The sequence below is a fragment of the Terrapene carolina genome, unplaced genomic scaffold (assembly GCF_002925995.2).
Source record: "Terrapene carolina triunguis isolate 2854851 unplaced genomic scaffold, T_m_triunguis-2.0 Scaffold68, whole genome shotgun sequence".
In the NCBI taxonomy this organism is placed as follows: domain Eukaryota; kingdom Metazoa; phylum Chordata; order Testudines; family Emydidae; genus Terrapene; species Terrapene triunguis.
Genome location: NW_020664419.1, coordinates 62,904,131 through 62,927,796, shown reverse-complemented (window position 1 = coordinate 62,927,796; position 23,666 = coordinate 62,904,131). Strand labels below are relative to the sequence as shown.

The window sequence follows — 23,666 nt, the reverse complement described above, 5'->3', positions numbered from 1 at the left end:
TGTTACTAAGAACTATAGTATAATAACTATAAGAAATAAACACTGCATAATTGAAAACCTTTCTCATGCCTAAATATAGCTATGGATGTCTATAAGAAGTGCTATATGCACATAGAAAAAGTATCCTTTCAGCTATCTGATAGAAATAACATATTCCAGGATATGCTGTCTAGGCCATGCTTCTAGATATATATGGTGTCACTAATAGCTCATGTATAAATTATCATGTATAAACTATTAGTGTTTCTATGTTGACATCTACATAATTCTACACATCCTGTTCTCTGTCACATTTAGCCATTCTAAACATAATTAGTGTATTTAGTTAAAATTTAAATATATAAAAAGAAAATAATCATATATACTGGAATTATTTTTGTGTGTGAATTTTGCCCCTGGATTACTAAATTAGCTCATAGGAAGCATTCACGCAGTTTCCTACTATGTTAGCTAGTGTGTCAGTAAAAAACAAATACAAAAACCCCTATTTTAGAACAGGTTCACTCCTTGAAATTTTAAGAAGCAATAAAAACTTCATCTAAACATTTTGTGTCCAGTTGTCCCAGGTGGTAAGTCCAGGAAGAAGTAATGTTGGTTTTAATATGTTTTTTAATTTTATCTCATCAAATTTTCCGCATGTTAAAATGAGCAATAAGTGGAGGTTTGTTTTTTTTTTAATGCACTTTCCTCCAGCGCTAGGCACAGTGTTCAGGATTGTCCAAGTTGCCTGAATGCTGCAGATTTTGAACAAAGGAACATTGTAGTGCTGTCTTGCCCTTTCAAAGTCTTCCCCCTGTAACTGAGCTCTGCAAACCTTTCATAATGGAACACACCACCAGGTAATACCTAATTTTGTTAATAGCTAGCACTTTGACATTTGTAAAACTGGGTCACCTTTCATTTTTCCCCTTCCCACTCCAGCAGATACCACCAACTCCTCCAACAGGCCTGGGCTCACTCTTAAACTTTTGCTGTCGATACAGTGACTTGCTTCCCTCCTGTTGTTCCAGAGCACATGTTGCTGACATCTTCATTTTTCCTTGTCTCTTCAGAGGCTGGCTGATTGCTCTGCTTCACCCATCCTTTGCCTTCAGTAAAAAGACTAGCAAATTTACTAATCTGTTTCCTGAATGAAGAGAGCACATTTAAGGGTTAAGGCTGCCTACATTTCCATTCATTGGCAACAGGGACTCTATACACTTACTGATCCTTGTGTTGATGACGCTAACATTCCTCTCCACCTAGGGTCTAATACATCTTGTAGTAGTCTACAGTGCTAGGGTCCCCGTTTATAGAATAGAGTTACAGCAGAACCTCAGTTACGAACACCTCAGGAATGAAGGTTATTCATAACTCTGAAATGTTCCTAACGCTGAAGAAAACGTTATGGTTGTTCTTTCAATAGTTTACAACTTAACATTGATTTAATACAGATTTGAAAACTTTACTATGCAGAAGAAAAATGCTGCCTTCCCTTTATTTTTTTAGTGGTTTATGTTTAACACAGTACTGTACTGTATTTGCTATTTTTGTTGGTCTCTGATGCTGCCTGATTGTGTACCAAGTGAGGTGTGTGGTTGACTGGTCAATTTGTAACTCTGGTGTTCATAACTCTAAGGTTCTATTGTATGTGAATCCCTAGAATTGGAATTTCTAGTACCTCTCCTTCCTCGTGAATTTTCCAGATCCTTGATGAGATGCATCTGTGCTCACTTTTTCTTTGGCATAGTCTGAGTCAAGAACCAGGATAATGATACTTTTTGTAGTCAGAGGAATGGAAAGCAGAACCCTTTTGTTAGATCATTTTTATCCTGGCAATGTGCTACCAACAGTTCTGGTGGTGGCCACATGGTAAACTGTGTCCTGGAGCAACCTTGAAACCAAAACAGGAACAAGATGACTCAGCGAGTGAATATGCTAGTCATAAAGCATTCAGTGTTTCTAGCCCTTTCAGAGTCATCAGTTACTGTTCACAGGGGATTTAGGATAAAAAGGTGGAAGAACAAGATGGCTGAGGCAGAAATGTGAGTCATTTGTGAACTACTATTGTTGCTGGTTGCCTTCATTTACGGAATGTGCAAAATACCCATCTCCCTTCACGACAAGTGATTCTATCACATTAATAGTTACTCAAGCTATTCTAGCAGCACTTTTCCATTATTCAAGATGGACTAATATGCTGTTTGTTCTCTTACAATACATCTAAAATATGAAGTTTTTTCTTTGTGATGATTTCATATTTTTCACATTTGTGTTCACTCTCCTTTGCTTAATTTAGCGTTGCCTGACAGTTTTCATCTCCAGATGCAGATACATAGAATTAGCTTAGTGTATTGACATGGATCAGCCATGGTATTCAGCGCACAAATCCTCTGGGCACATAGCTATTTCCCATGTTGCTTTTGCTGCTGAGTTAAAATAAGCAAGTGAAAAAATGGAAGAACTGCTCTGCAGAAATGAACTCTATTGTAGCTTTGAGATAGTGATGCTATAATTAAAGCTGAGACTGGCATTCCATTCAAATCTCCTCTTTTTGATTGGTCATACTTTCTCAGAAATTCTTTTTGGGGCTGCAATTTCTGATATTTGAGCTTCATCCAACAGATGAATTTTTTTGAGGAAATTTGAATCGAATTGTGTGTGTGTGTGTGTGTGGGGGGGGGGGAATGCACGTTTCTGTGCAGACTTTGTGTGTGTTTATTTTTGCATTCAGCTAACTGAAAAATACTGTTTAACACACAACTTCAAATGTTGGCTCACATTCCACGTATATTACTCACGTGAGTAGCCCATTGAATTGGGGCAACCTTAATTCTGGAATTGTGTAATTGTAAGGTTGCAAAGTTAAGCACTCTAAAGTTCTTTTAACATTGGTTTTCTGGATGTATTTTAATATAAAATACTGGTGTCTGCTAAAAATTTTCATGCCCCCTCACTTCATCTCTTTTTGGTATGATGTGAAACTTGTTTACCAGGCTGCTTCTCTTCCCAGTGGTGGCTACACTTCACTGGTGAAGGGTATGTCTACACAGCAAAGGCAAACCCATGGCTGGCCCATGCCAGTTGACTCAAGTTCATGGGGCTTGGGCTGAGGGGCTGGTTCATTGTTGTGTAGACTGGGCCTGGAAGTCTACACAGCAATGAAACAGCCCCACAGCCCGAGCCCCATGAGCCCAAGTCAGCTGGCATAGACCAGCCGAGGGTTTTTCTTTGCTGTGTAGACATAAACATACAGGGCTTGATCTTGCAATGATCTCTGTGCCAGTAGATTCCTGCACCCATGCAGAGACCCGTTGACTTCAACTGAAGTCAGCAAGGCTCTGCATGGCAACACTGAACTTGTTGCAGATTCATGTGCTTAAAATTAATTATTACATGTGTAAGACTTTGAAGAATGAGGTCCCTAGTGTGTGTGTGAGAAGTTTTAGAATCCTTTGCAGTGAAATACTATATACATATAAAGGCATTATACTGAGAGAGGGAAAATTACAAATACTGTATCCATTGTTTTTAAGGGTTTAAAATGTGTAGACGGCAATAAAATCCATTTGGGGAAAAAATCTTTACCAAGTTTTCTGAAACCATAAAAAGAGTTATACAGTGAGCCTTTGCCTTTGACAATTCTTAGTGTATCCCATGGCTTAGTAACTAAATTAGTGTTCTTTGTTTTTGTTTGTTTATTTTTAAGCAAAAGAAAATCCAGTAAAAGTTATAACAAGGCAGAGAGAAAGAACTCTCAGGAGAAGAGAAAAAATTGTCGCCAGATCATCAAAGCTTTTAATGTGATGATGAGAAGTTGTGGCTTGAATAAAGAATAGGTTTGGGTTGTAACTAACAGCTTTCAGGACAGTGTTTGTTCGTCTGCTGATCTAGAGCTAGAGGGATGATGTACTTTGCTCACCCTTTATTTCTTCTCCCAGTACCTAATTTTATTCCATATTTTAAATGTTTTCTTCTGTTAAAATATTTTATTTGGCTCCTTTTCCTTTCAGAACATTATTTTTAGCTTGAAATCAACAGGAAAAAAATGCAAACAGAGACTGCTACAAAATCTTAAATAGCTCAAAAGAGCAGTTATGAAGAAATTTTGTTAACAAGTCAGTTCCTTACTTATGCTTTAGATACATATTGTAAGAATATTCTCAGCAACTCTTATCAAAGAAGATTCTTCCCACTGTTGGGGGGATGGTTTGTTTCTGTTGTCCTACTGAAATGCCACCGCTAAAGGGTTTGGGTTGTGGGGAGGGTATTCATTTACTTATCTCACTGGTCTATTCTAGCATCTAGGTGAAAAACACTCATATAGAAAATGTTATAAAAATGTCAGCATTTGAAAATGGATACCACAATTATTTCTTATGCTCTGTTTAAGAGAAACATTAGGATTTCAGATACTGCTGCATGGTAACTGTTAATGACTCCTACACAAGGTACAGTTGGTCTAGGCCTGTATTTGAGCTAGGGGTGTGATTCCCTGCTTGCTTAGACATAGCTGCCCTAGCTCTGCTCAAGCTAGTGCACTACGAATAGTATGGTAGCTGCGGTGAGCGGCAGCCTGGGCTAGCTGCCCCAAGTACATACTCACAGGTCCAGGTGGGTTTGTACTTGGGGCAGCCCATGCCACTGCTTGCCTGCTGTGATACTGTAGCTACACTACTATTTTTAGCACACTAGCTCAAACAGAGCTAGTGTGGGTATGTGTACACGAGCTGGGAATCACACCCCTCAGGTGTCATGTAGTTGTAGCCTAAAAGAGAGGCTGTGACCCTGCAAAGGGATCCACCAAGCCCAGGGCTCTGCCTCAGTAAGTGTAAAGGTTTGATGGTTCAGAGTGAATGAAGAAGTTGTATAGCATTTATTTTCAAGTAGCTATTTAGCTAAATTTCATGTGTTTTATTGTTCCTCATTCTGTGGGCCACCGCCATCTGTTTTGTCCACCTGTTGCATCCTGTTTGTCATACAAGTGGTGAGATGTCTGGAGCAGAGACTGTCTTCTTTGTTACATGTTTGTTCAGTGCCTCACACAATGGTGCACTCGTCCTTGGTTGGATTCCTAGGCGTTAGTGTAATAGTAGGTGAAAGGAAGATTGCACACAGTCAGTACTCCATCTTCCAGCACTTTAAAAATCATTTATTTAAAAATATTTGAAAATCAGTATTTTATTTCCATAGAGAAAAATTACATATTTGCAAATAGAGGATTAAATTGTGGTCAATCTATCATAGTGGCGCAGGGCATGGGCCAGCTGCCTGCATCACAGATAGCCGTGTGAGAGGGTGTAACAGACTGCTGGGAATCAGCAATTGAACCAGCACTCTGGTCAGTGTTTAATCAGTTGGACAGCCCCCACCTCTGGGAGGGCCTGATTAAGGAGAGGAGTTCCTGATTACCAGATCAGATTGGGGCTGGGAAGGTAATGAGCTAATAAGTCTATTAATAAGAAGACTGAATACAAGAGCACAGGAAGGAAGTGGAAGATGGGGAGGGAGAACAGACGGGGCCTGACAAAAGGGAGGTCTCTGAGAGGAGACACCTTCCCCCTAGGGTGACCAGATGTCCTGGTTTTATAGGGACAGTCCTGATATTTGGGGCTTTGTCTTATATAGGTGCCTCTTCCCCCACACCCCCCATCCTGATTTTTTACACTTGCTGGCTGGTCACCCTACTTCTTTTGGCCCCTCCCCCCCTTTTTTGGGAGAAGGGGTAGAAAAGCTGGATAACCTTGTCAATACTGTGACTGCACTAGTATGTAAAAAGTAGTGGAGTGAAACACTGTAAATAAACTGCACAGTGGGATTTACAAGGTCTCTGAGCAGTCTGTGCAAGGCAGAAAGGATGGGAGCAGAGGGACCCCATCACACGTGGGTAGTTGTTTGGATCCTGCATTTATCCATGCAGACGGAGACCCTGATGGGGGGAGCTGCTGTAATGGTTTGACAGGCTGGGAGAAGGAGGAGATATTACAATGGCTGGTGGAACCGCAGAAGGAAATGCAGAAAACCTTGTAGACCTTCCTGTAGTCCTGCCATTGGAGAGACTGTCTGTGCTTGCATGGCAGGCTGAGCAGCATAAAAGCCCGCAGGAATTTATAAGGGAATGAGACCAGGTTCAGCATCAACTACTATAAAGTGCAATGAGTCCTGCAGCTGGGACTGGCAATCAAGCACAGGGGGTACGCCTCTGCAAATGACCCCAACACAGTTTTGGTCATATTTGAGAGAGTGGCTATTGGGGCAGGATGGAATAAGAGAATCTGGGCCCTATGGCAAGCATCCTATTTAATAGGGGAAGCTCAGGTGGCCTACATGACTCTCAGTGATGAGCAGGCAAGGGATTACAAAGTGGTTAAAGTGGCCATCCTAGACTTGGTGGGCCTTTCCACAGAGAAGTATCAGTAAGAATTATGAACCATCAGATAGACTGGGGGATTACAGCCCTGAGTATTTGCCTGAAAATTGACAGCCTGGGCCAAATGTTGATTGAGGCCAGATACCCAAAGTGTGGGCGATATCACGGATGCTGTTATTCTTGAACAGTTCATTCAGTCTCACGGAGAATACCCAGGTATGGGTCAGGTGGCATCAATCCATTGCCCTAGATGCAGCAGTTAAATTAACAGAAGAGTTCATAGAGGTGGACATTCCCAGTGGAGGACAGCAGTTTAAGGGACCAGATGTGGGAAGGAAGACCAGAGAATTTACAGTCAGAAAGGGTGCCAAGACTAACAGGGAAGGGCCCAGGGAACACCATCTGGATTGAGGGCTGTCATGTGTTAGCTGTGTGGGTGGCAGGAACATATACAAAGAGATTGCTGTATATGGAGTGTGGGTTTACAGAATTCTGTGGTTGGGTTGGGACTTCCAAGCAGGGAGAAAGAAGGAAGTTACTGACCATTTCTGTAATGTTGGGGAGGAGGTATTAAAGAGATGTGGTGGACACAGCCTCACACTGTTCACTAATAAGGGGGAAGTTGGTCAAACCCCATTGGATACTTCCTGGAGCAAAATGAGGCTTGAGTGTATACATGGAGGGGATAAGAAACTCTGCCCCATGGCATAGGTGCCCCTTGAAGTTTGGGAGAAGATTAAAAGGAAGTGAGTTGGATAGTGGATGGGTCGCTGCCACCCCCAATTTAAGCACAGGCTGTAAACTCTTCCCATTAGGGAATTAAAGGGGTGTCCAGGATCCCCAGAGGGAACTAATGAAACCCATGGCAAAGGAAAAAGAGCCGTTAAATATAGAAGGGTTAGAAAATATTAGACAGGAGAACACAAGCCAAAGAGAAAATAAAGAAAGGGGAGTATCCCTAGAGATGAAGGGGGAGGGAAAAAAAGACAAGGAAATAGTTTCAGGGATAAAGCTAACCCAAGCTCTTTAACAGCAGTCAAGTGGCTGTCTAAACTCCTACCTCCGGAATGCCAGGAGGAGGGTATCCAAAGAGGAGTTTGGAGGATTTGCAGGACAAGCGACCATAGGTAACCAGGAGGAGAAGGGTCACCAGCAGACCCCTGCACAAAACAGAGGGTGAGAATGCGGCGAGGGGACTCCAGGTTATCCCTGGTGTGAGGACCTGTGGACCAAAGTGGAATTGCGAGGGTGACCTCCACCCAGGAAATGTGTTTTTTTTTTTTTTTTTTTTTTTTGTGGGTGGAGAATGGGTGGACCCTAAAAGGGAATCTTAGATGATCACCCTGGAGGCAAAGAAAGGCTGAAGCTGAATAGCACCTCTGGTAAAGGCAGGAGAGTCTGGGGAAAGAAATACCTTTCTGGCAGGCAAGGGGAAGAGGTGTGTGACAACTGAACCAGTACGCTGGTCACTGTTTAACAGTTAGGCCCTGGGGAGGGCTAGATTAAGGAGAGAAGTTCCTGATTACCAGATGAGATGGATCTGGGAAGGTAATGTGCTAATTAGCCCATTAACAAGGAGAGGAGCGAGAGGGCGAGGTTGGGTGAGGGTGAGAACTGGCTGGCTGGGCCTTACAAAAGGGAGCTCGGTGGGAGGAGACACCTTCCCTGCCTCCCTCTTGTTTTTTGAGAAGGGGTAGAAAACCTGGATAACATTGTAAATACTGTGACTGCACTAGTATGTAAAAGGTGGTTGAGTGAAACGCTGTAAATAAACTGCATGGTGGTATCTACGAGAGAGAAGGTCACTCAGCGGTCTGTGTGAGGCAAAGAGGAGGGGAGCAGAGGGACCCCATCATAGAGGGGAAGAAGGCTCCAAAAAGCTGCTATATCTCCACTGTTATGCAAGTAGGTGGGAGGGGGTGGAGCTACCCCAACTCACCAGCCAGTATAGCTGCCCCAGTGCATGTATGTTGTGCTGGGCATAGACTCAGAGCAATTAACTCCCTTTCTAGAGCAGTGGGAGAACTGGGAGGGAGATTCTAAGGTCCAGAAGTTATGTGCGTGTTACAAGAATGACTGGGTGAAATTTTATGATCTATGTTATGCAGGTGGTCAAACTAGATGATCATAAAAGTTTTTTTTCTGGCATTAAACTCTATGAATTGTGACTCTTCAGTCATAATCTTCCTCCTAAACTGTTCTTGAGGCTATGCAGTAATATACTACCTCTTACTCTGGGCTCATCCAAAGGTCTGACTGAGCCCTTAGTTTTTAAAATACATTATTTTCCTCCTCCCTATTCAGTGAGTATACCGCTGCCTCATTCACTACACATCATGTAGTTGGTGTGCCAAGAGCCACAATTTCCTTTTGGTTGCAATGATGTAAATCCAGATGTGGAGTTGCTCTGGATTTACTTTACTGTAATTGTGAACAGAACTTGGTCCAGAGTGGGACAGAGAATCTCAGTATTCCTGCTTCATGCACCATGTTGTCTTGTGAACCTGTTTATGGTCAACCTGTCCACTGAAGGATAGGGGTCCTGGAAATAGTAGTATGCAATCTTGAAATGAAAAATTACATCATAATACCTACACATACTAATCTCTAGAGAAACCCAATACAGCTACCATGTTAAGGCTTCATTCTAATTTATAATAAGGCCCTTATACATGGCACTTAGAGTGGGAGTAACACAGTACAGTGCCAGAGTGGTGTAAAGGGGCCTTAGTGTAACTGAAAATGCAGCCTACACTGATGGTATGCTGCTGCTTAGCTTTTGAGGCATTGCAGGAGGAATGGAGTGTTTCTCCACTCTGCTGGGTGTAAACGAGGGGCAGGTACTTTCTGACTCCCTTTAGATCATTAATTGAAGAGGAGGGGGAAGAGGTCCTTTCCTGGCATTCTCATCTTCACAGACAGAAGATATAAAAGCAGCCTTCCTGACCCACAGTGGTACATGGGGACAGGTCACATCCAAGACACAAAGAAGAGGTTGGAAGTGGGGAAGGAGCAGGCTTTAGGGAATTTGGGGGCAACAGAGGTGGCATTTGGAAGGGTGGAAGTTCTCTGATGATTGGACTTCAACAGAACTTGAACCTGGAATGTAATGTGCATTAGGTGGCCTGCTTCCAATCCCTGTGAATGAATTCTGCAAGGTCAGATTAATGGATTATGTGAGCTAAACCCTTCAAGGTCCATTCAGTTCTAATTGCTCCCACCCAGTGTAGAGTGTTGACTTATACTTGTCCCCATGAAATCAAATAGACCCAAATGAATGGCTTACAATGAATACTCAGAGTGGCTGTAGCATGCAAGTTTCCTGTGAAGTGGTTTAGAGTGAAGCAAAAAAGCAACAAAGGGGAAAGAAAAGCCCTATTGCAATGGATTTATATGAGCTAAACAGCATTATAATATCTGAATGGTTTTAGGCCGAAGTGGCATGTGGAATTGGAGAGATTTGCATAAGTACTAACTTGCCTCCAGTGTTAGCTACAGCTGACTAAACAATTAGTATGGAAATACTGTAATGTCAAATCTATGGTCACAAACTGTATGAAAATGTTTGCATAAAAGTTCATGAACTGTTCTTTTTGCCCTCCTTCTGAGCCTGTTTTTCTTCCATCCTCCTTGTCTCTGTGTTGCCTTGCATTGATGGGGCCATTGCACTTTGAGGCTGGACTCTTTAAATAAAATCTTTCAGTCTGGAATCACTTTACTTCTGAAATTGAGAAACTTTAATGTTGGCAGTGGAAGAAAAGTAGGGCAACACATTTAGGGCTTTCCCAGTCTAGAGAGAAGCCTTGTCCTCTCTGAATAACTGTATATATGATGATACATCTGAGAGCCTATTTTAGAGGAAAAAGAAAACGCTTTATTATTAAAGTGAAGAAATGGGAGTCAGATCTGGCTTTACTCCCAGCTGTGCCACAAGCTTCAGCCTCAGGCTTAATTTTGTGTGTGTCTGTTTCCACATCTGTAATGAGATGATAACACCACAGAGGGCTGTTGTGAGGCTGAATTCATTCATGTGTATGAAGTGCTCTGAGAATGTTGGATGGTATTGGGTGGGCATAACCTGTAATTTAGTTCAGTGTAAGAGACTACCTTATTAAAACTAGAGTGTCTGACTAGCATGATATAGTCACTGAAGTTTTACCAACAGCACTACGTATGTCATAATAATGATCCTTTATATATAAAATGGAGAAGAGTAAGAAATAAACTTCAATCCAATCTCACCCAGCAGAGGCCAATTTTTATAGAAAGGACAGCCCCTTTGTCTATGTTATGCTAATGTTGGAATCCTGTAGTGCAATTATATTATGAATGTCCCAATATTAGTAAGAGAGACAAGGTGAGTGAGGTAATCTCTTTTATTGGACCAAGTTCTGTTGGGGTGAGAGACAAACTTTCGAGCTTGTCTCTTTCACAGACAGAAGTCGGTCCAATAAAAGATATTACCTGACCCACCTTGTCTCTCTAATATCCTGGGACTGATACTGCTACAACACTGCACCCAATAACAGTAACAAATAACAGACATTGTCTAATGGATTGTAGTGCATTTAGCTACATAACTGTTAAATGCTTTTTCCTGTTAAATCTCTAAGGATGATGTTGTCTACCGAGACATGCAGCCATTTTGTGTTCAATTCATTGTAGACTGTAGGAGTGGAAAAACACCCCATGCTCTCTTATGGAGGCTTGACTTTTGTTTTTTCTTTCTTTGGTCCTCTGAATCTGACAAATTATCTGCTTGCTCTTTGTGGTATGAAAAAAAATAACATTATAGTTATTCTTCAGTAAATTCTTCTTGTTCCTCATAACAAGAACATAGCTGCTATCTAAAGCTGGTCTAAAATTTTCCAATTACATATTTTTCTGTGTGAAAATGCCATTTCATCATCAAAACTTTCTCTGGGAATGTGTTGAATTTGATGAAATTTTGTTTTGGAATAAAAATGGGGGAAAAATTATTTTGATAAGATCAAAATGTTGAAACTTACCAGAATGGAACATTTCAATTTTTCATTTTTGAAAACTTTTTGAAATTTATTTTATTTTTTTAAAAACAATCTAAATCAAAATGAAATGTTTAGAATTCATCAAAATGTTTAGATTGACTCAATTAAAAAAATGTTGTGGGAAATGTCAAGGTTTTTTTTGGTCTTTATTCCAATTTGGACAAAAACATTTCAAAATGTTGGAATTTCCCATGGAACAGAAATTAAATTTTGACCAATTCTGCTGCTGACCCTTGATGGTACCTGTTCTTTTTGCGGATACAGACTAACACGGCTGCTACTCTGACACAAAGGGTATGTATGTTATAAAGTTATATGCTGCCTATTGAACTTCAGCTGAAGCCTACCTAAATTTAATCCTTCTGCATTTGAATATAGCAGTTCTCTTCACATCCACTCAGGTATACCTCTTGGTTTCTCCACAGCTGCATTATGTCGGGTATTAATTACAGCTGATTAAACAATGGATTTTGTTTAAACTTGGACTTTTGGGCAAAAAACAAACAAAAACATAAAAAAACAAATACTGTAATATTTTGGCCAAAACCAAACATTTCAATTTGGAAATGCTGCCATGATTTATAAATTCCAAGGTCAGAAGGGACCATTGTAATCATCTAGGCTTACCTCCCTTATAACACAGGGCAAAGAACTTCCCCTACATAATTCCTATTTTAGACAAACATCCAATCATGATTAAAAAAATTGCCAGTGATGGAGAATCTACTGTAACCCTTGATAAACTGTTCCAATCGTTAATTACTCTCACTGTTAATTTTTTTTACTTTTATTTCCAATCTGAATTTGTTTAGCTTCAACGTTCAGCCATTGGATCATGCTATCCCTTTGTCTGCTAGACTGAAGAGCCCAGTATCAAATATTTGTTCCCATATAAGTGCTTATAGACTGTAATCAAGTCACCTCTTAACCTTCTCTTTGATAAGCTAAATAGACTGAGCTCCTGGAGTCTATAACTGTAAGGTATTTTTAATCTTTTAATCATTCTCATGGCTCTTCTCTGAACCCTCTCCAATTTATCAACATCCTTTTTGCATTGTGAGCACCAGAACTGGACACTATTCCAGCAATAGTTGCACCAGTGCCAAATACTAAGCCTCATAGGAGTTGATTTTGGATGTCTTATGCTCCCATTCTTTACTGTAGTCTGGTCTCTGTAGGTGGTTTGTATCTTCCATGAAGCTCCATAGTCTCCATTCATAGTGAGGAGAGGTGCTTGCATCATGGGAGTCCCTAGCCATGGTGTGTTATGGAAGATATAGTCCAGCTGTGCCCATACAGAAGAATGGGAACATGAGGAAACTGAACTAAATTTCTTATGCAATATCATAGTGGGATTTCTGAAATGAAATATTTTGGGTTTGGGGCATTTGGTTTTTCAAGGAAAAATTTAAAATTTCCAGGGACAGCAGATACTCTTCACACATTAGCATGTACACACAAAGACCCAGAAAAAGTGTTTACCTGAAAACTCAGTTTTCCATTGAAAAACCATTTCAAAGAAAAATTTGCAACCAGCCCTAGTATTAAGATTAAATACACCAGTGGCTGTAATTTTCTTTGAATTAGAACATTTGTTAAATGTATCTTCTACATTATCCCAAGTCCCAGTGAAATGGTTAATAGCAAGTCTATGCAAATGAAACAAACAACTACAAAATATTAGGTTAGCTGTACATTAATGGAATGCATATTAGTTGTTAAACCTCTGGGAGGTTATTACCGTAGGAAAAGAAGGATGGAATGCTATGTATATTATCCTGGGCACTGTGTGGGAAATCTACTTCATCTCTGACCTTGCAGAAGAACAAATACAGAGGAAAAAAAAATCTGAAAGCAAGTCTGTTTTTACACCTAGGGAGGGATTTTTAAAAACACCCAGCATTAGTCTAGTTTTGCTCCCCTTGAATTCAATGGTAAAGCTCCTTTACTCTTCAGTTGAAGGTGGAGTTAGGCCACTGCTTTGTGTTTTCAAAAATTCTACCCCAAACGCATGACTTATTGTAGGTGTTTGCTAATATTGTTGCACCCAAAAAGTTTGAAATATAGAGTGGGGGTGTAAGGAGGAAAATGTTCTGGGGTGGGGAGGGAGACTCTTAACATTTTTTTAAAAAATTGTCTAAGTGCCTAAGGAGCTTTATATGTGTGCATGATAATACTGTAAGTCAAAATAAATAAAGGGGTAAATAACTTGAGCGTATAGGCTTTTTGAATGCAAAATAATTCTATTGATTTCAAGGAGAGCCAGTAACCATATTTATTATAATCAGCTGCAATAAAAAGCCCTGCATGCATTTGGTAGATGAGCCTGCTCTGCAAGCTCCAAGAGATATGAAATGAATTCATACAGATAACTGACTCAGCCTCACATTGATAGGCATGGCAGGCTGTGCCAATCATTCTATTCTTTAGGGATTAGATGAAGACATGATTTCAGATGTCATGCTTTCTGTGTATAACCAATGTTCCTATTATCAATCATCCACAAATGATATTCAGATAGGTATTATTATGTCTCTGAGTATGATCTGAGAGTTGTTGGAGGACAAATAAGCTAAAAACATGCCAAACACTTCTGGGACATTTTCCTAAACACATTTTATTAATAAAATATATTATGTTACTTGTTGATTCATATTATGGCTGGTGTTATAGACTTTAAAAATCATTTCAGTATATTGACCACATGTAAATCAACAGTAAAAGGGATTTTGTAATATATGAAGATAACAGCCATATCAGGAGCCTAAAGCTTAAGAGCTGAGTAGAACTGCAACTAAAATAGTCTTTTGAAGATTCACAGAGTAACTAGTAGTCTAAAAATGGGTGATTGCACATCTACCTGGCTTCATAAACGTACAAGAGATAAACACAGCTTCTAGAACCTTGGCCATTTGCTTTGGCTGTGTGAAGGTACACGTACTAATTGGGCAACAGGACTTGCCCTCCTCCTTTTAGATCTCTAATCCTAAATGTGCAAAGGAGGGAAATTATTTTAGGAAAAGCTTAACCTGTATTTTAACATATTTAAAGCTAAGGATGAGAGAATTAATTTTGCCTTATTTAGAATCAACTTGAAAATCATGGGTTCTAAATTTAGATAAGACCTCAAAACAGCTGAGGTTCAAGCAGGCGCTAACAAAATGGGAGTCTGAAGTGCCTGTATGGATTTTAAATTGCATTCACCTGGTGGTACTAGAAGCCGGGAAAGCATTACTTTTTTTGAGCAGGGTAGGCTTCTGTTAGTTAGAACTACATGCTTTCCTAGATTGATTTTCTTCTAAACAACAATGGGGAAAATGTTTCACAAAAACTAATTTCCATGAAATCCCCAACTAAAAATAAAGTTCTAAAGGTTACATAAAATCTCCTTTGGTTTGCCTTTCCCTGTTTAGAACAGTTGATCAGCTTCCAAAAAAGGAAGGTTAGAAATAGCAAAAGTATCTACTAGGAACACTACAACAGGACAAAGATGCATGTGAGCATTAGCTGAAAGACAGTTTTAAATAAGCTGAACTCATAAACAGCTGCCTTGAATCAGAGAACCTTAGATAACTTGGAGCCATTGCAAGGAATCCAATAGTGCTGAAAGATATGGGAGGAGATATTGATTTTTAGCCTTTTTACAAAGAAAAAAGAAAGAAAATCCTTTACTATTATAAGTCAGAAAAAGAGGAGGGAAAGTCAACCTAACAGCCAAATATTGGAAAAAGAGTGCAAGAAATCCTTATGGTTGCCAAGGTAGCTGATCTTAGTAGTTTTTGCCAGGCCTGCAAAACATTTTGCTACTAACCCCATGCCCCACCTTTCCCTACCCAGAAACAAAAGAACTAATGCCTACCACCCAAATAAGGATAACTTACTTTTTTCTACCATGCTCCTACCTCCCTGTGCATTAATGTGAACGAACAACACAATCTCCATGTTTATAAATAAACAGAGTAACCATGTGTGCCAGAGAACCAGGAATGTCCCTGTGTTTATGGCCAACTCCTGTTGGTTTTACAGAAAACAGTATTTTGTCTTGTGGTGACCAGGGTCACTGGACAGAGCTACTAGCCAGCTGAGCCTGGGTGAGCAGAGATGTACCATTTCTCTCTTTTCTGTCCCCTTCCTCCCATAACCCGCATCCCAAACCACCAACCCTTCCTGTATGCACCTCTCTGACATTCACTACAACCGTACGGTAGGAATCCTCTGTCCCCAGGACAAGGGTTTTCATCTTGAAAACCGTATTGCCCAATAAATAAACTCTGGTGTTTTTTTAAAAATATGCACACTGTCTCAGACTATTAACTACCATAAATGGTTGGGGCAGCTTAAATGCAGGCAGCTCAGAGTTTGAGGAACATTTCTGATTTTTTTGAATAAAAATTCAACTAGTAGACTGCTGTATTTAAGGCTTTTTGACAGTTAATGTTTCTACTTTTATCACAAATCCTGAGAGCCATTCCGACTCACTGAAGCCTCCAAATAGTTCTTGAACAATTTACGTTTCAAACAGTTTTATTCTTCAGCAGCCAGATATGTTCAAGAAAATATGCAGCATGACAGTGTCATGTGGGTTAATCTGAACTACTGCTGCAGTCTATTCTTAATAACTAGTAGTGATAAAGTCAATAACTCTTCAGCAGGACTCTTTTGCTCCTTTGTTAGTTCCTAATCATGGAAGTCACAATGATTTATTTGGTTTGTTAGTAATTCTTTGCAAGCTCCACACTATAGCCCAGGGGTCGGCAACGTTGGCACATCGCTCGCCCGCGCCGCTTCTCGCCGCCCCCATTGGCCCGGGACGGCGAACCGCGGCCAGTGGGGGCCGCGATCGTCCGAACCTGCCGTGTCAGCAGGTAAATAAAACTGGCCCGGCCCGCCAGGGTGCTTACCCTGGCGAGCCGCGTGCCAACGTTGCCGACCCCTGCTATAGCAAGACTTTAGTATTTTTTGCTGGGCCTGCGAAAGAATTTTTTGTCCTTTTCCTCCAATTGTAAAAAGCTCCTGCTCATCATCATAACATGGCTAAGAGTAGGTATTGGTGGGTTAGCAAGATGATCCTTTGGCATATTCCCAAACTTAACTGGCTTTCCATAACTCTGCTGCTCCCTCTCAACCTGCTCTTCTTTCATTGTCCTCTGTGCAGTCAGTTATGCCACCAGCTTTACCAAAAGAAGGAAACTATGGCTGTTTTCCTTAAGCCTAGCGCTGATAGATAATGAAGGAACTGTGGATCATGTGCAATGTTAAAAAAAAAAAAAAACCCTGACCAGCTTTCACGCCTAGTGATTGATTTACACTGTCTACAGGTGATCTACATAAGGAAAAGAGTTAGAAACTTACTTTTTGAACAATGAAAGCTGTAATTTATCCTTTGTTTTTAGCTCTCTGAAGTGTTGATGGCCCATAGTTGTGGGACCACAAAGGCCTGCTGTGTAGGGCAGTATAATTTGTATGACATAGGAATGAGAGGGGCGAATTGGAGACAATATGATTACACTGGGTGAAGTGTAAGTGCTGATTTCAGCATACAATACATAGCATACCTTGGATCCAGGTGACAGTACAGAATCAAAGAACTTGAAGATAAAAAACAGATAATTGGTCATCTGGTGCTACTCAACCTGCTAATGGCTTGATTTCCACTTCCATGCACCAGGGGACTGATTCCTTGTTATGCTATGGATCCTTTACATTACTCTGCTAGTGCAAAGGAGTCATAAATCAAACTACTGGTCTTCCACTGACATAAGATGAATCCCCAGGTGGTGCACTGCCAGCATATTGGCTCTATTGGCTTCCTGGAGGTGTTCTTGGTTTTAAAAGAGTGTGTGGCCAGAGTAATTGCAGTACGGGTTTTCCCAGCTTCTGGAATTGCTCCCTTATACCATATGTACCAAGGTGTAACATAGAGCAGTTGAGGAGCTAAACAGACTCCAGAACAAGGGAAGCAAAAAGGTAGCAGTATTTGCCTCCCACTTCTCTCCTCTCTCTATATGTGTGCTGAACAGAGCTCATTCAGAACAGACCCAGTCAGACCCTTAGTGTAGGCAATTACAGCTCTGCAAAGTTAATGTAAAATTATTTTTACAGTGTCTTGGGCCATGTGTACACTACACACTTACTTTGGTATAGTTATTTTGCTCCGGGATGTGAAAAATCCACACCCCTGAGCGACGTAGTTATACCAACCTTACCCCCCCATGTAAAAGCTCTCCCGCCGACATAGCTACCACCTCTCAGGGAGGTAGAGTTATTAAGCCGATGGGAGAGCTCTCTCCCATCAGCTTAGAGCATCTTCACCAGATACAAGCAGCACCAATGCAAGTTGCTAGTGTAAACCCGCCCTTACATTAATTTTGCACAGGTGTAAATGCCTACAAAGGTGCAAGGCAGAGGAGATTCACTCTGTCACACACCCCCTTTTCTGCTCTCACACTCCATACATATTTCTCATTCACCAGACTCTCAACTCCCCCACTCAGTTGTTCACACTCCAACTCGCCCCCAGTCATTCCCTAACCCATTCAATGACTGCTCACCTCTAGATTCAGTCACCCACCATTCACCCTTGGCAATCAATTTCCTTCCACCCCAAATTAATCAGTTCTCTCATCTCTTCTCCTCTTCCCACCAAATTAATCAATTCTCTGACCTTTCCCATAAATATCTTTCACAACCTCACCAGTTTATCAGTTCTGTTCCCACTTCTAGCATATCTATTGCTTCTCAGAAGCATCTCTTGAAAGCTGCAACAGTTACAGCAACCCCTTTATGCCAATCTTCTTACAGCTTCAGGAGCATTCTCAGGAATTCTCCCCAAGCTAGGCTCCCTCCAGTTCTTTCCTGGTGCCTCACCTCTTCTCCTGGCTGCTTTTCCAGTCCCTACAAAGGGGCTAGAGATCCTGCTCTACCTTTGCCTGTGCTTAGGGAGGGGCGCCTAAATCTTTTAGACTCTTCTCTGAAAGGAGATAGGGAGCTGAGTATCCTCTGTTCCAGTGCCTTTGCTTGGAGAGGGACCATGGATTGTTGCAGGAGGCTACAGGGCTTTAGATTTGGTCTTACCTGGTTGGGGCTGAGACCAGTGGGCACAGACCAAGCTCAGGGGGAGTCCAGAGGAACCACTGACCTCGACTTTCATGTGGAGGCAGGGTAGGGAGGAGTCTGGATGATTCAGCAGGCAATGCTGGTCTGCTATTGGATTAAGAAGAGTGTACCAATACGGTAACTCCACCTACTGCTCGCATGCTATGGCATTGGTTTACACTGAGTTCTTTCTCTAAATATTTTTCTTGGTAACAATAAAGGCTAGAAACATGTTTTAAAAATGAATGCTTAGATTCTGGTTTGGAGGCAAGTTGGATTTTGTCTGGCTGAATAATTATAATAATAATAGTTGTGGGCAAGACTTTTCTGTTGTTTTAAATCACCCTTTCTAAGAAGCTGGGCCGGTATCTCAATGTATCTAATCAAATGTGCACACAGTGAAAGAATTTCTCACTTAAAATAATATCAAACAACTAAAATAATGTATTTTACTGCTGCTCCTACCAATGCCTCAAAGTTTTTGTCAGTCTTTAGTTTGGTTTTTATAATACTTACTCAGGGTCTGATATTTAGCTGTATTGCAGTCACTTAAGAGATGAGACCACAGAGTGCTCTTTTAGTGGATTCCCTGAAGCAAATGCTAGTTGCCCACAGTTGATGAGGATAACAAGTCCTTTAGGGCAGTAGATGCTTGCAAACCCTGTTGTAACAAATCTAAGATAAGATAGACATTGCATGTGAAAGTCTGAGCTTAAACAAAAACACATGAAGTAATGGTTGTGGGTTTCAGCTAGCTAGAAAATCTTTCTGATAAGAAAACAAGGATTGTCAGGATAATGCTACTTACATCAGGTATTCTGCCTTGATGCTGAGACTTGGAGTAATCATGGAAGCTGTGACTTTCATTCTCTTCCATGGACCTTAGAATCAAAGGGTTAAAAAGGACCACAAGGGTCATCTAGTCTAACTCCCCTGCCAAGATGCAGGATTTGTTGTGCTACAGATAGCTATCCAGCCTCTGTTTGAAAACCTCCAATGAAGAATGTTCCACAACCTCCCTAGGCAATCTGTTCCATTGTCCTACTGTTCTTATGGTTAGGAAATTTTTCCTGAGATTTAATCTAAATCTGCTATGCAGTAGGTCGAACCCATTGCCTCTTGTCCTGTCCTCTGTGGCAAGAGAGAACAATTTTTCTCTATCCTTTTTTTATGGCAACCTTTCAAGTATCGGAAGACCACTGTCATGTCCCCTCTTAATCTCCTTTTTTCCAAACTAAACATACCCAGTTCCTTCAGCCTTTGCTCATATGGCTTGCATTTCATCCCTTTGATCATCTTTGTTGCTCACTCTGGATCCTTTCCAGTTTTGCTACATCCTTTCTATACGTTGGTAACCAAAACTGGACACAATCCTCCAGCTGAGGCCTAACCAGCGCTGAATAGAGCGGTACCATCACCTCCCGTGACTTGCATGCTATGACTCTGTTAATGCAACCTACAATTGCATTTGCAAACAGCATCGTGTTGCTGACTCATGTTGAGGTTGTGATCCACCAAAACTCCCAGATCCATCTCAGCAGTGCTGCTGCCAAGAGTTTTCCCCTATTCTCTATTTGTGCATTTGTTTTTTCTTCCTAAGTGTAGCACCTGACATTTGTCTTTGTTGAATTTCATTTTGTTGTTTATATCCCAGTTCTCCAATTTATCAAGATCCCTCTGAATTTTAGCTCTATCCTCCAAAGTATTGGCAACCCCCCCTCCAGCTTTGTGTCATGTGCAAACTTGATCAGTATGCTCTCTATACCTACATCTAGGTCATTAATAAACACGTTAAACAATACTGGACCCAGAACAGATCCCTGTTGAACCTCACATGAGACCTCCTTCCAATCCAACATCATTCCATTAATAATAATTACTTTTTGCTTGCTATTGTTTAACCAATTATGTATCCACTTAATGGTAGTTCTGCTGAGCCCACATTTCTCCAGCTTACTTATCAAAATGCATGTGGGACTGTGTCAAAAGCCTTGCTGAAGTCCAGGTATATTATGTCCTCCGCATTCGTCCTATCCACCAAATCAGTTACCCTGTCGAAGAAGGAAATCAAGCTGGGTTCCATGCTGGGTGCTAGTGATTACCCCTTCATCCTCCAGGTATTCACAAATTGAATGTTTCATACATTGCCCTAGTAGCTTCCTAGGTATCAAAGTCAGGCTGACTTTAATTAAACCAGAAATGTTATCGGTGAATAAATGGTTTAAGGTTTTTAATTTAAAATGTGATGATACAGCCCTGAGGCTATATATAGTACCAAGAATTTAGTTTACCACAAGGAAATCCCATAGACTGGTTAAGATCCAGGGCACACGTGTGTTTTTCGCATGTTTTATACATTGCTGTGGAGTTTAAAGGACCAGGTTAAAATCTGTGAATATCAACCTTTATAATTGATTACTTTGCTGTTTCTGCAGCCCAAGAAGATGCTTTTAGGCTCGAGTTGTATTCCTAAACTTTATTTGATCTGGGATTTATTAATATCCAGTTCTCTACAAAAGCTCATACTCACAGAGCTTTCTGAAAGGTACTAGTGGATTTAGAGTGGAAGGCTAAACAAAGGCAAATGCTAACACACAAGCTATACACAACCAACGTGGGAAGAATACGTGATGGTGGGTTTTGGTAGTTAGAATCTTTTTTGAGTGACAGTCTGACCTATGTGTCAGGTTAAGCTAAGCAATGTTTTTGGTAAGAAGCATTAATGGTTGTGCCATAGGATTTCTGTGTCAAAAGTGTCTGACCACTTACAGGTCAGAAACAAAGATGACTCATGAACAGAGAATAAATGTGGTCTGACTAATTCCGAAATATTCTAATTCGTGTTGAGTTTAGTGGGAGTGTCTCCTAACATTAGACAAAATACCATCTGTTTGGCACAAGGATGCCAAAGGCAGTGGGCATAAAGAGCCACTTTCTAATCCAGCACACCCATACAATAACAGAACAGGCATCAAGAGGGGTCTTTGTTAACATGCTTACTACAATCCCATAGTCCCAAGTGATTTGCCAACTTCAGGCTAATGCAAGGCACTCAGCTTCTCATCAAGCATGCTATGGTCAGCTCTATGTGTTAGCAGTAAGTACGTTACTCCTCCTTGGAACAGCAGTAGAGTGTTTCTGACCACTAATAATGCTTCATCCCCTAAACTCTAAGGTATGCCACCTGATCAACCCTGTTCTCTTTCCTATACTTCATCATGACACAAGAAAGCAAAAGCTGGCCTGCAGTTAGTTATTTACAGAACAATAGATGAGAAAATTAACCCTCCGTTTGCACAGTAAACTACTCATATTGAATCACAACACTTGATGTCTAAGGCGTGTCATATTAAATGAAGTTAAAAGTTTAATTACATTAATTTAAAAAAATGCTGATTTTATTAAGTTGCTGAAGTTCTTATTAGAGATGTTCTCAAACAAAATCAATAGAGCCAAACACTTTGTGGGCTCTGGAGAAGTTCAGATTTAGAGCTGGACCTTGCAATGTTGGTCTATCACTAGTTAAAATTTACTCAAATATGCAGAAATTACACCCTCCTTCCCACACAAAAGCTGTTTACTTAGTGAAAAAGTTGCACAAGTGCATTTCCTGTGAGCACAATCCATACAAACAGGGAAATCAGCAGTTAACCCTAACATTAATTTCCACAGCAACTTCAGTTCACATGTCTAATCATGCAAATATCTTGATACCTATATGCACACAATCTTCACCTTCACAGCAGACTTTCTTTTACTTCCCATGTTACCAAATATCCAGCTCCCTCAGTCACACTCAAATACACAAGATTAATTGGATGTTTCTTCTGAAGTAGTGATAGCACAGTGCATGCTTTTACAAAGAAAGCATGTCTTTTGGTAAAATACCTTAAACTCCCCAAGGCTGCAGGTAAGCTTGTGCATTTGCGTGGGGTTTGGAGGAACTGAATGAATATGTGCATTGTGGCTGGATGTATGTTGGAGGGAAAGGGATTTCTGTTGTGCAGGTGGAGAGTTTGTGAATGTATAGGGCGCTGTAATGTTTGGCAATATGGGGCATAAGCAGGCATGTAGATGCAAGGAGGAGTGTATGGGGCCATAGGGGTAAGCAAGATATAACATGGGGAAGCAAGCAGGACTAAGGGGACAGCATGAGGCTGGGGGTGAGTAGAGCTAGGATGTAGGGCAGGAGGGAATAGGTTAGTGAGTGAGACTGTAGTGAAATTGGGAGAGTAAACAGACCTTAATTGGGAGCAAAGAGATTTCTTTCCCTGGTGAAGCATAGCATCAGGTGAAAAACCTCTCTGGCTTCTCCTTTGCCTTCACCTATTTCCTGTATTCCCCTTCCACAGACATACTCATTCCCCCTGCCCTCATACTCCTGCTCATTCCCCATGGTCCTCCCCCCTAACCCCCCCGCCCAAGGCTGCTGGGTAGCAATAGGTTTGTCAGAAGCAGAGCTGCCTTGAAGACCATCCTAAGGATTGTGAAAGTGGCTCTCCTGCTGACAAACCACAGGAAACTTCTTCTTCCCAGAGTGTGCCTCTTCCATTGTGAAGATGCAAACTGGCTTTGTCAGCCTAATTTGGCTACTACTCTACTCTCTCTTTGTTCCTTCTCACCATTTCTTGGCACCTAATAACAAGGGAGATTAGGAAGAGGGGTGGCTTGCTGCTGAATTGTACTAACAAACCAAGCTTGAACCTCCCCTGTGCCTCCCACACAGGCACTGTGTGGATCTGATGAACCTCATGCTCTTCAATGTGCAGAACAGCTGCTTCACTAGTCTGTGGAGAGAGAGAGGTGTTGCAGCACACTAGATATTTCTCTCAGAGCACAGAGAATCCCCTCTCCATAAGCTAGAGCAGGTGCATCGGATGGAGAGAGCAGGGCAGCACTGGTGTTCCCTGTTGCCACCACCTTTTTAATGTGCATACCCTCAATGCCTTCCCATAGCCCAGTTCACACACTGCTTCTCCCAGCATCTTCAGTCCCTCTCCGGATGTCTCTTGCCTCCACTCTGTCCACCATGTCCCCATACTCCAGCTCATTCCCATATTTCCATTTCTTCCCCTTCCCCCCGCCAAGGGCACCTTTTAATTTTTTTGGTAAGTCTTGTGATTTGTAGAAGAGCATGCCATTGACAAAATGTCTCTCCTCTCTTGTCTTCCTTTGATAAAACTCAATTTAGTTAT

At 41.1% G+C, this 23,666-nt stretch overlaps 1 protein-coding gene across 5 annotated transcripts in view; it reads left to right on the top strand.

Annotated features, from left to right (window-relative positions):
• The window catches only part of KCNC2 (potassium voltage-gated channel subfamily C member 2), a 153,686-nt gene that overhangs the window by 54,115 nt on the left and 75,905 nt on the right, over positions 1–23,666 (top strand). The window lies entirely within an intron of this gene.